Raw genomic sequence first — 11,127 nt, 5'->3', positions numbered from 1 at the left:
ATTGGTCTGAACTGTGCATTCAACCTGACCGTTAGATTGTGGGGAACCTGGGCTAGAATGCGTGATGGTTATGCCCCAGGCAGTCACAAATTGTTTCATCGTGTGGCTTGGAAATGGCACATGATTAGAGACAATCTGTTTAGGTATGCCATGATGAGCAAACAACAGACTTCATTTTGGCTACTACCATGCCAGCTGTTTTGTCTGGCAGGTGCAAAACTTCAGGGTAATAGTTGACTATAATCAAATAAGACTGTCCCCGTAGGTCAAAAATGTCCACTGCCAGTTTTAGCCAAGGCAGGTCTGGGATCTCATGTGAGATCATGGGCTCTTTTTTATTACTGGGTTGGAGCTCTTGACAAGGTGCACAATTTGCAATCCATTGCTCGATGTGGGCATTCATTTTAGGCCAATACATGATTTGTCAAGCTCACACTTTTGACCTTTGTATGCCTCGATGGGGCGAGTGAAGCAATGTCAACATGTTGGTCCTCACACCACTTGGAATGATTATTTTCAGCCCAGGCAAATCATCCTGAATCTGGATTTGGTTTCTGAGAGGCCAGTAGAGCTTTAGTTCGGGTTTAACTTTTTGCCTGCTTGCCCATCCATTAAGATGCTGTACTCTCAGGGCTTGTAGTTCCTTGTCAGACTTCGTGTGCTCCTGTAACTGCTGGAGTAACTGGTCACTGAGTGGCTCTGTTTCCATCAGACTGTGAATCACCTTTTCTGAGTGGAAAAGATCAGGTTCAGGAGGAGGAGTGAGCACTGTGGCTCTAGAAAGTGTGTCAGCCACTAACATGTCTTTGCCTTTGGTATAGTGAATCTGGATGTCATATTTTTGGAGCTGTAACAGCATACTCTGTAGCCGTGCCAGAGCCCTTCCTATGGGCTTTGCAAAAATTGCTTCCAGGGGTTTGTGGTCCGACTGGACCCGTACTTGGGTGCTATACACATATTGGTGGAACTTTGTCATGGCGAAGACAATTGCGAGTTCTTTTTCAATCTGAACATAATTTCTCTCAGATTGTGTTAGAGCCCTCGAAGCTTATGCAATTGGTTGATTCTGCTGAAACAGACATGCCCCTAAGTTGTCTTTGGATGCATCAGCTTGGATTTCCAGCTACTCTGCTGGGTTGAAGTACCTGAGCATAGGTGCTGTTGTGATGGTTTGCTTGAGCGTATCCAGGGCTGCCTGATGCTCAGGTCCCCATTGCCAAATAATGTCATTCCTGAGAAGCACTCTCAGTGGGGCTGTCAGGCTTGACTCATGTGGAATGTATTGTGCCGAGTACTGAATGATTCTGAGGAGTCTCTGAAGGCCTTTTTGTCTGCTGGAGCGGGCATCCTGTTGATGGCTTCCACTTTGTCATCTTTTGAGAAGATATGGCCCATATACCAAACACTGTCGACAAAAAACTATTTTGTCCTTATTAAACTTTACTCCTTTCAGACGTGCTCTCTCCAGGACTTATTTCAGGATAGTGTCATGGTCCTCTTTGGTAGCCACTGCAATGAGCATGTCATCCGTGATTATGTGGATTCCTGGAATGTCACCAAAGCACTCATAATTCTTCTGTTGGAATACTTCGCTAGCTAACTTAACACCAAAGGGAAGGCAACTGAAGTGGTACTGCTCCATGGGGTGTTAAAGGTACACAACTCTGCTGATTCCTTGTCCAATTTGACTTGCCAGTAGCCATCCTTTTCATCAAGAATGGTGAACAGCTTCTTACCTGACAAGCTCTTCCGCACATCTTCTACAGTGGGAATTGAAAGGTGCTGCCTCAGCACTGCCTTGTTGAGGTCTCGTGGATCTAGACAAAGTCATAGTGAACCATCCTTCTTTTGTGTGATCACAAGGCTATTGACCCAGGGCGTGGGTTGAGTTACCTTTGTAATGACTCCCACAGCTTCCAGCATTTTGAGGGCAGGCTTCAACTTGCCTAGGGTTGCATAGGGATGGGGTACTCACTCAGACCTCCATGCTTTTGGGGTTCTGTCCTTGAGTCACCATTCAGCAGAGACCGGTGAGGTGGTAAACAGCTTTATCTTTATTAGGAACAGGATTAATCAACTCATACGCTCACAGCTTGCAGGGAGAACTACAACTACCCACCACCACAAACCATACCCACAGGGCATCAGGGGGAGAGACTGAGTCATCCCACTGCTGGCCCCTTAAACATATATTCCATATACCACACACATGCATCTCAGTCCCTTGGTCTGTGACATGGAGAAAAGAATTGTCTCTGAAAATTCAGAAGGATTTGATTGGGGCAGTTGAATGCAGTTTATAATTCTCAAATTTTGATCCATTTTTGGAGTACCTTTCTCAGGGAACAAGCCAGTGTACTTTCAGCATATTGTATAGTGATCTATTTTGGGAGAGGTAGAAATGAAGGAGTTTGCTATTGTCGAGAAAATCCAAGGCCTGAATTCCTTTAGTTCAGGGGTTGGCAATTATTTGGGACCAGGGCCACATAGCGAGTTTTGATGAGCTGTGGCAGGCTGGGTCAGCACTGCACCCATCCTCCCCACTCTTTGTGCAACAACTCATCAAAACTCCCTACATGGGATGGGGCCATAGGCAGGTGGGTAGGTGGGGAGTGATGTTTGGGAGCAGGATGGGCAATCCACTCCCTGCACACCCCTGCCTGTGGGGGCTGTGTGTGCGGGGGTTGTGGGGCATGTGCACATGTGTGTATGTGTGTGGGGAGGGGGGCCTGCCTGGGTGCTAGGTCTTGGGAGCTGAGAATGAGGGGAGGCAGGGAATGAGGGGAGGCAGGAGGGTGTGGGGTTGTGTGCAGCAGAGCTCATCTGGGTAGTGCAGTCTGCAGTGCTCTGCATGGGGCTACTCCCACCGAAGGCAGCCTGTACTGCAATTTACTTGCTGGCCCTGCCCTGGCCAGCATGCAATTTACTGGCTGGGCTGCTCCTGGTGTGGCAGCTCCTCTCATCTCTAGTAGTGGTTCCTCCTCTTGCTCCTACCCCTGCTGCACTGCTCTTGGCAGGGGGGGGAGCTTCAGCCAGGCAGCTCTAGCCTCAGCATGTGGGGCTCTGGCTTCAGCTCCAGTTCCCAGTTGCCTTCCACATGCTCTGCCCACCCACAGGTGGCTGCTCATTGCACCGAGTGGGCAGTGTGGGTGGAAGGTGGCTGGGAGTTGGAGCCAGAGCCTGGCATGCTGAGACAGGAGCCTCCCATCTGCAGCTGCCTCCCTGGCCCAGAGCAGTGCAACCAAGGTAGGAGGAGAAGCTGCTACTGGAGGTCAAGGGAGCTGAGCAGCACCCACAGGGCTGCAACCACACTGGGAGCATTCCCACCAGAAGCTGTGCGCGCTTGCTGTGGCCAGGGCTGGCAGACACTGGCAGCAGCACAGTGCTGGCTGCCCCAGGCCGGGCTTGGCCCTAGGTGGAACGCCACAGGGACAGCTGCAGCTGCAGGCTAGATCCAGTCAATTGATGGGTCCCCTCCACGGGCTGGATAAAGTCAGTTGGTGGGCCAGATCTGGCCTGTGGGCCATGTTTTGCCAGCCCTCCCTCTAGCTACCAACACCACATGTGGCCTGTAAGGCAGCAGCTCCATCAAAAGAAGCGATGTGACTTTGCATGGTGTTTATCCCTTCTCTGCTGAGGGCCACATAGCATACCCTCAGAGATGATTGGCACTGGTTACTGTAATCCAAGCCTGTTAAGGCAGTATCTGCTAACTGATCTGCTGCAAAGCCCTGGCAGGTAATGACAAAGTATTTCTGCAGGTAGAACACCCCAGGATGGCAGTACAGTAAATACTCCTGGCTCCTACTTCCATCTTAATTTCTCCTGGTGCAGAGAAGTGTGTACACAGCTTCATATGTTTGCAAGCACGGGTGGATCTGGAGAGGAGGGTGGAGGAAAGGGAGTTTCCCTTTGATTCTTGCTCCACCCAAACTGCCTGGGAGGGGCATCAGCATTTCTATTGAGGCAGTGCTGATGGAGTTCATTGACATCATAGCTCATTATCGTCTCTTGATTCCTGTTAATTTCTCTGCACTCCACAGTTGTTAATGTTCATCTATCCTGTTTAATGGTTTTAATATTTCACTATTCAAATTATCCTTTTTCCTGAGATTTGGTAATGTGTCTCTTCTATTTCACATCTCTAGTTGTGGACTTAGCTCTAGTTAATAACTTTAGATCAGGTGTGATAATATTAACTCATGTATAGAAATGACTGACAGTGTTGGAGGTACTCTCAAAACAGGAAGGCTACATTTTGTTTTATGGATTTCAATAAGCAATGTACTTTTAACTACAGCAGTAATGTTACAGGACCCTATGACTATTTTGCCTAGTTTGTTGTCTTTTTTAAACTTTATATATACTCTAGCAGATAAATGCACATTCCAATAGCTGCTTTTGCTTTGATCTTAAACTGAATGATATAATGCTAGCTCCCCACTGTGTTTGTAAAGATTTTAGTTTCTCTTTAACTGGAGGAAAATATGTGTTTGTGTTATATGTGATGATGCACCACACCATCTTCACTGCCCTTTCCTAAATCCTAGATCTGACTATTTTGTAAGGGTGAGCAGAGCCGCTTAGTTCTACTATGCTGCAGAACTTTCCATGGGAATAAGAATCTGTTAGAAAAAAAAGTGAATAATCTGTGGAGCTTTTGGATGAATGGAAAAGGAAGCATGCCAAGTTCTCTTCAAGTCAGTGTGAGTTTTACCACTAGCACAGAAATAATTCCACATAATACTCCTGTCCTCACTGTGTGCTCAGCAAATGAGATGGACGTGCAAAGATTTATATACGCCAGCCACTGTCAAAAAATCAGAGAGATTTATTACGTGAGGCCAATTTCTATGGAGAAAATTGTGATGGCATTTTGACCAATCTAACCTTGTATTTTTGCCTGTTCAGCAGCTGCATAGTAAGAATATTACTGTTTGTACTGCAGTAGTGAAACTGGAGGCTTGTTCCAATAGAGGCTGAACCTGAAAACAGCAAGAGATTATCTCGTCACCAAAAAGGTTAGAAGGTAGACTTAGAAGATGGGGAGAGAGAGAATGCTGAATCAAAGAAACCCAGTTTTTCATATCCTATTTTAAGGCAGGGGGAATAGGAACACATGTAGAAGTTAAGGAGCGCTGTTGAAGATATTGTTAGAGTCCTCTGTGGTATACAAGCCAAAGTAACAAGAACCACAGTTGCTACCACTCTGATGCTGAGTGCCGCTAATGATTGTTGCTTTGGCTGTTGCCTCTGGGGGTCACCACCGCCAGGGGTCACCACTACTCCTCCACACTACCAGGGGTCTCTGCTGTTCATTCATTGTTCCTTTTCACGTTTCCTATGCAAACCCCACTTTTTTAGACCCTGTCCTAGTTCGACAGCAAGCTCAGGGATTTTAAGCACTTTTAGCTACAGTGAATATCAGATTTCTACCTGAACTTGCTATGGGAATTTGTGTTTACCAGCCTTTTTTTCTTGAGGAGTAGATGAGTGACAAAGCTATTCTTGGAATAACTTCTGTCCAAAGTTTCTTCTCCTCCTCACATACTCTTTGTACTAAAACTAAGGGCTACCCTGTAATCACATGCGTTAACCTTAACCAGTAAACCCAAGCCCACAAACAATGAAAACAGGCAAAATAGATAGCTCTACAGGTCCAAACGTGTAGTAATGAGGGTATACAGGGAAAGAATACACAAAGTTACCTTTATAGAACATAACTGTAGCTGAATATGCACAACATAACCAGGATTATATTTAGATCTGAGCAATTGCCTATGACAGGCAAGCAAGAGCTCTGAAAACCGATGTTCAGGGGGTCTAAACAAGGTACTTTGTCAGAGTTGTGGGGAAAGATTGGTCAATTTGTGTTAGAGTTGTTCATCTAGATAATTTCAGAAGGTAAAGTACACAGGCACATATCACTATATAGGTTTCTGCTATGTGTAGTGAAATTTGCATTCCCCCCACATTTGATTGCAGTTGTAGTGATACTGTAGATCAGCTGGTAGCATTTTTAACCACTGTCACTAATCCTACTTCAGAGTAGATTCAGATGTCACAGTGTTTCAAACAGCATAGGACATTGACACTTTACAGCTGTGTCATACCTGTAATTTAAACTCAGGTCTTCAGTCCTACTCCTAGGTGCACGCCACTAGACTACACCAAGGCCACTGTTGGAAACATGAATGAACTGTAAAAATATTTTTAAAACAATAAAGAAATGGATTGTTTCTCTTCTATTGAGAAAACGTTGGCATTTAATCCTCAGGCACTACCAAAAATTGTACTGTGTATCAAGATAAGATATTATGCCAAATTCCTCTTATCAAAATAATTTCATGTATTCTAACACTTCGCAAGAATGTTTCAGAAGAAGCTAAAACCAGATGTTTCATGACATAAATATAAACAGTACAAAAGAACATGCTTATATATTTTTCTCTTCTTTCCTTGTTACTTCTGCTGAGCAGTATACCATAGAGTAATGAAAGGTTATGCCAAGGGCTTTACAGAAAATGTTCGGCTTCAAATATTGTCTAAAAATGGAAACATAAACACAGTTTTAGAAGTACATGTCTCCAGGGGGCAGGGTGGGTGGCCCCTAATGGCACACAGGGCCTCCTTGCGCAGGGTATCTTTCATATGCAGTTATTTGGAGGACAACATGCATTGTTTGTAAATTAATTCTGTAGCAGAAAATTGGTTGAAAGGGTGAAAACCACAAAAATGCAAGGAAAAATGTTTTGCAATACTGCCCGTATTCTTTTGAACTAAAATTAACTTAATAGTTACAGTAGCATGAAAGTTTGTCTGGATACAAGAGAAAGTAGTAATGTAGATTAAAATGTGAGTAACTTGATAATATAGATATATATTTAACTTTGAATAATGAATTCCTTGCACACTCCAAAACCCTCTAATTTCAGTGGGATTTCTGAATGAGTGAAGGGTATGCCATTGGGATAAGAGGCACTCAGAAAATGAGATAAACATGTATGCAGCACTATGTGAATGTGTATGGCATGTAGTCCTGATATGGATTTTTTAAACTAGCTACTGAAAATTAAATATTGGGAATTTGAGATGGTAATACAATATATTTTTCCATAGGTTTTTAGCTTCTAAATATTGACATTTTCTATTGTTGATGGTTTTGTTTTTTGAACAGGCACCTCTGTTAGATCATTGCTGTTATTTTGAATTAATACACTCTCAGGCTGCAGGTATGATTTCTATGGGTATAACTAACATTCAGAACTACCACTGAAGTTCTGTGCTTGAAGAGAGTGCAGGAGCAACAGTTAACATGGCCATCCTCATGGGGCATGTCCAGGCGAGCAGGGATGTTTGTTTCCCAGGGACCAGTAGCAGTGGCATACCTTGTGCCACTGCTACTTGTCTTTGAGGGATGTCCATGCCACAGGTGCTCTGGCATGCAGAAGGTTACCCTGGGTGGGGTAGAGGAGGACCCCAGCTTTACCTGGTTAGGTCACTGTTCTGTAAGGCAGGAGAAATGGAGTCATATTTCCCTCAGGCAGAGGAGAGTTAAAACCGGGTCTCCCACATCCTGGTGGACTGACTTAGCTAATGCTGAGCTTTGAAGAAAGCAGAAAGATATCATCTCCTTCTGGCTCTAGCAGTTTTGTGAATATAGTCCTGAAAGATTTTCTCCCCAAAATAGACGCACAGTAAAGTCAACTTGAATTCATGAATGGTTTGAGGATGACCAAAACTTAATTATGCAGTGAGCAAACGATTCACCAAATCCAAATAAGCAAACAAAACCCACCCTGCCCAGCTAAAATGCACAGCAATTTAAAATAAAGTCTGAGGAAACAATGAACAGAACTCTTTCCTTAGACAGCTTTCAGCTTGACTTTTGTAGCTGCTAGTGCTGTAAGACAACATGCCTTTAAAGTTTATATAGTGTGCCAGGTACACTGTGACTTGGAAGCAAACATCAATGATGTTTCACTGGCTAGGTCCAAGGATCACTAGCCCAGGTAGATGCAGGTGGTATATCAGACATGTGGCTAAGAAAAGAGGTATTTATCTCAAGTGGGTAGAAAAATGGTGAGGAGTTCAGAAGTCCTAGGTTTTGTATCTTGGTTTCCACCGTAAGTAGCAATAATCTATTTGGGGTTTTAGAAACAGCAGTGCATCAGAGCAGGGTTTGACAGCCTTTGGCTGGCACAGCCAGATGCTTGTGACCTGGCCACAGTAGCATAACTGGGGTGGGGGTGGGGGAAGATGACTGCAGTCACTGCCTTGGTGAGAGGGTACAAAAATAGATTGCTACTATGGTTGGTGTGGTTGCATCCATCACTGCCCCATTGTCACTGATGGTCCAGGCACAGAGCTGTGCTGCTGTACTTCTGCCTGGCTATGGCTGCAGGCTAGAAATCTCCACCCCTTAGAGTGGTTAGTTGCCTGCACTCACCTTTGCTGCAGATACCTGACTCCTTTTCAGGGAGGGATGTGCAGATGCTGCAGAGCAGCAGGCTCCAAAGTGGAGGGGAACACTGTGGGGGGATGGGTTGTGCAGATCACCTGAGCCAGACGCTGATTCCCGTGTGACAACTGATCCCCCATGCTAGATCAGACTTTCTTGGACTGGATTGGACCTATTCATGGCCTGGATCTGGCCTGTAGACCATAGGTTGGCAACCCCTGCATTAGAGGGTGAAGGCTCCTTGAGCCAAGTGCCTGGGCTGCCCTTTCTGGTTCAATCTCTACTAGGGACAAATAGGACCTTGCAGGTTTCTTGGACTGGATAGATCGGTGGTATGTGTCAGTGGGACTGGTCTGCATTGGCTCCCTGCACAGTCTCTGCTGCTTTCTCTAAGGTCCTGTATAGACCTGACTGGGTCAGGCATCTGCTAGTTGCAGCCCTTTTACATCTAGTATCAGCTCTGTATCTTTCTCTACAGAGGGTTACTTCCTGGCTTTGAATCTGCTTTGTGGTTTCTGCCTCCTGCACCCTGCCCCTACTATTCGGGAGAAGGGGAGGTATCTCCCTGTCTTCCTTGGAGGATCATATATTAATGGAAAGGTAAAAGCCTGCCAGATAGACTCATTAGTAAATCTAAAGACACATGAAAGAGTGTAATACAGTACATATAACAGTGAGCTGTCATGGCTGTGTATTGATTTTTCCAGAAGTGTTTACAAATTATAAAAACTTTTTGAAATATCCTAGTTCAGCATGCAGCGTGCTTTGTAGCTGTCCTGAGCAGGAAGGGCCATAATGGACACAACATCTATTGCATGGTTGCTGGTGACAGTGATTGACTGAGGTGGTTTCTTCTGCTCCTATTGGAGGACTATATATTTGTATTCCTATGTTCCTATCAAAAATATTTATTTGGTTTGGCTTAGACATGCATTCATGAAGAAGTTGTGCCTGTTCTCAGCCACAGATACTCACTGACAATTCTTAAGCATAAAGCAATGCAGAGGACCCTGCCTTTAACTCCTCTGCTAACTCCTCTTCATCCATTAACCATCTTATCTAAAACATGAAGTCAAAGTTAGTTATCTCTTTTTTAAATTTTAGAACAGTTATGTTTATTATTTAATACTGAAAGCCTACATACGTATCTACTTCATGTAGAGTTAGAGTCAGCATTTATGGACACAGGTGTAAAGATGATGTTATCCATTAGGTCTGTAGAGTTCTTCTGGATTTTAACTAATATGATAGAGCTAATTCTGGCCCACAAGCAGTGGTCAGGGATCAAATCTGTAGGCAAACAAACATATTCTACTATAACTGAATTTTCACTCTTGCTTTGGTTTTCAGTGGGCATGTCTACGTGAGACACTATTGTACAGTTGTTACTGCACATTTATTTAGTATTTGTATTAGCAAGTGCAAAATAAATGTGCAGTAATTGGAGTTACTTCACAGTAGTGCCAGGGAATGTCTTTTAGATGATGCTACTGTGCAGTAGCCTAATAATAATGTGTAGTAGCATATTAGCTCTGTCTGTGCTCTGATACGCTGCTGCGCAGTATTTTTTGGCTACTGCACAGTCAGCATCTCATGTAGACACACCCACTCTCTTGCTTTGCTTTTCAGTCGCCTAAAACTGATAATTTTGAAAGAGGCAGGAGCCAGGGCTGTTGCCCAGTAATTCCTGTTCTGGGTTCCACTTTGCTCTGATGCTCACAGTTCTTTGTAATAGGGAGAGAAACTCTGAACAACTTCAGTAGGTGTTCCTTGTGCCTCCCTATGATTTGCTTAAGTTAGCAGGTAGAAGTTTACCTGCACTGCTATTATGATTTCAGTGCTGAGAATCTTTGGAAATTTTCTCCTGAACAACGGGGACATGCACATGTGAGATCGATGACCCTTCAGTGATGATTATAAAGCTAATTTGCCAGTAGCATTTTCAAATTTGTACAATAAATATAAGGCCCAAGTGCCAAAATCTCAAAGTTTATTTCCTCAAATCTCTTCTACGATGATTTTGGGTCTAGTTCTCTTCAGGGGACCCTCTCCCATGGGACACCACTGTGCTCAGGAGAGGTCCCAGAAGACTGGAAGAAGGCCAATGTTGTGCCCATCTTCAAGAAGGGGAGGAGGGAGGACCCAGGGAACTATAAGCTGATCAGCCTGACCTGAATCCCAGGAAAAATCCTCGAAAAATTTATCAAGGAGCCCATATGTGACAAGCTATTAACGTGGGTAGGTCATGTCTGACTAACCTTTTGTAATACCTAGGGGGTAAAAAGAAGGTACCGGGTAATGTAGGGCCTCTGCAGGATACGCTAGGAAATCTAGTGGTCACACCAGACAACAAAGCTAACCTCTTTAACAATTTCTTTGCCTCCATCTTTTTGAGCAGGGACTGGGGCTTCCCCCCCACTGGGATCCTGATGGACCCAGGGGAGGCACTGCCAGGCCCAGGGTCAGTGAGGACCTAGTCAGGGAACTTCTGGTGGGACTAGACGTGTTCAAATCAGCAGGTGTTGACAATCTCCACCCCAGAGTGCTGAGGGAATTAGCAGAGGTCATTGTGGGACCCCGGCACAGCTTTATGAGCACTCATGGTGCTCTGGCGAGGTGCCGGAGGACTGGAAAAGGGCCAACGTGGTCCCCATTTTCAAAAAAGG

At 44.7% G+C, this 11,127-nt stretch overlaps 1 long non-coding RNA gene across 1 annotated transcript in view; it reads left to right on the top strand.

Annotated features, from left to right (window-relative positions):
- Nucleotides 1-11,127, top strand: part of LOC109303480 — a 20,039-nt gene that overhangs the window by 8,017 nt on the left and 895 nt on the right. Inside the window, exon 2 of the long non-coding RNA XR_002099134.1 lies at nucleotides 5,027-5,029. This is a non-coding gene — a long non-coding RNA (uncharacterized LOC109303480). The remainder of the gene's footprint in view (nucleotides 1-5,026; nucleotides 5,030-11,127) is intronic.

Source organism: Gavialis gangeticus, unplaced genomic scaffold (assembly GCF_001723915.1).
Source record: "Gavialis gangeticus isolate Ggan-Ray unplaced genomic scaffold, GavGan_comp1, whole genome shotgun sequence".
Classification (NCBI taxonomy): domain Eukaryota; kingdom Metazoa; phylum Chordata; order Crocodylia; family Gavialidae; genus Gavialis; species Gavialis gangeticus.
This window is presented reverse-complemented; position numbering and strand designations above follow the sequence as displayed.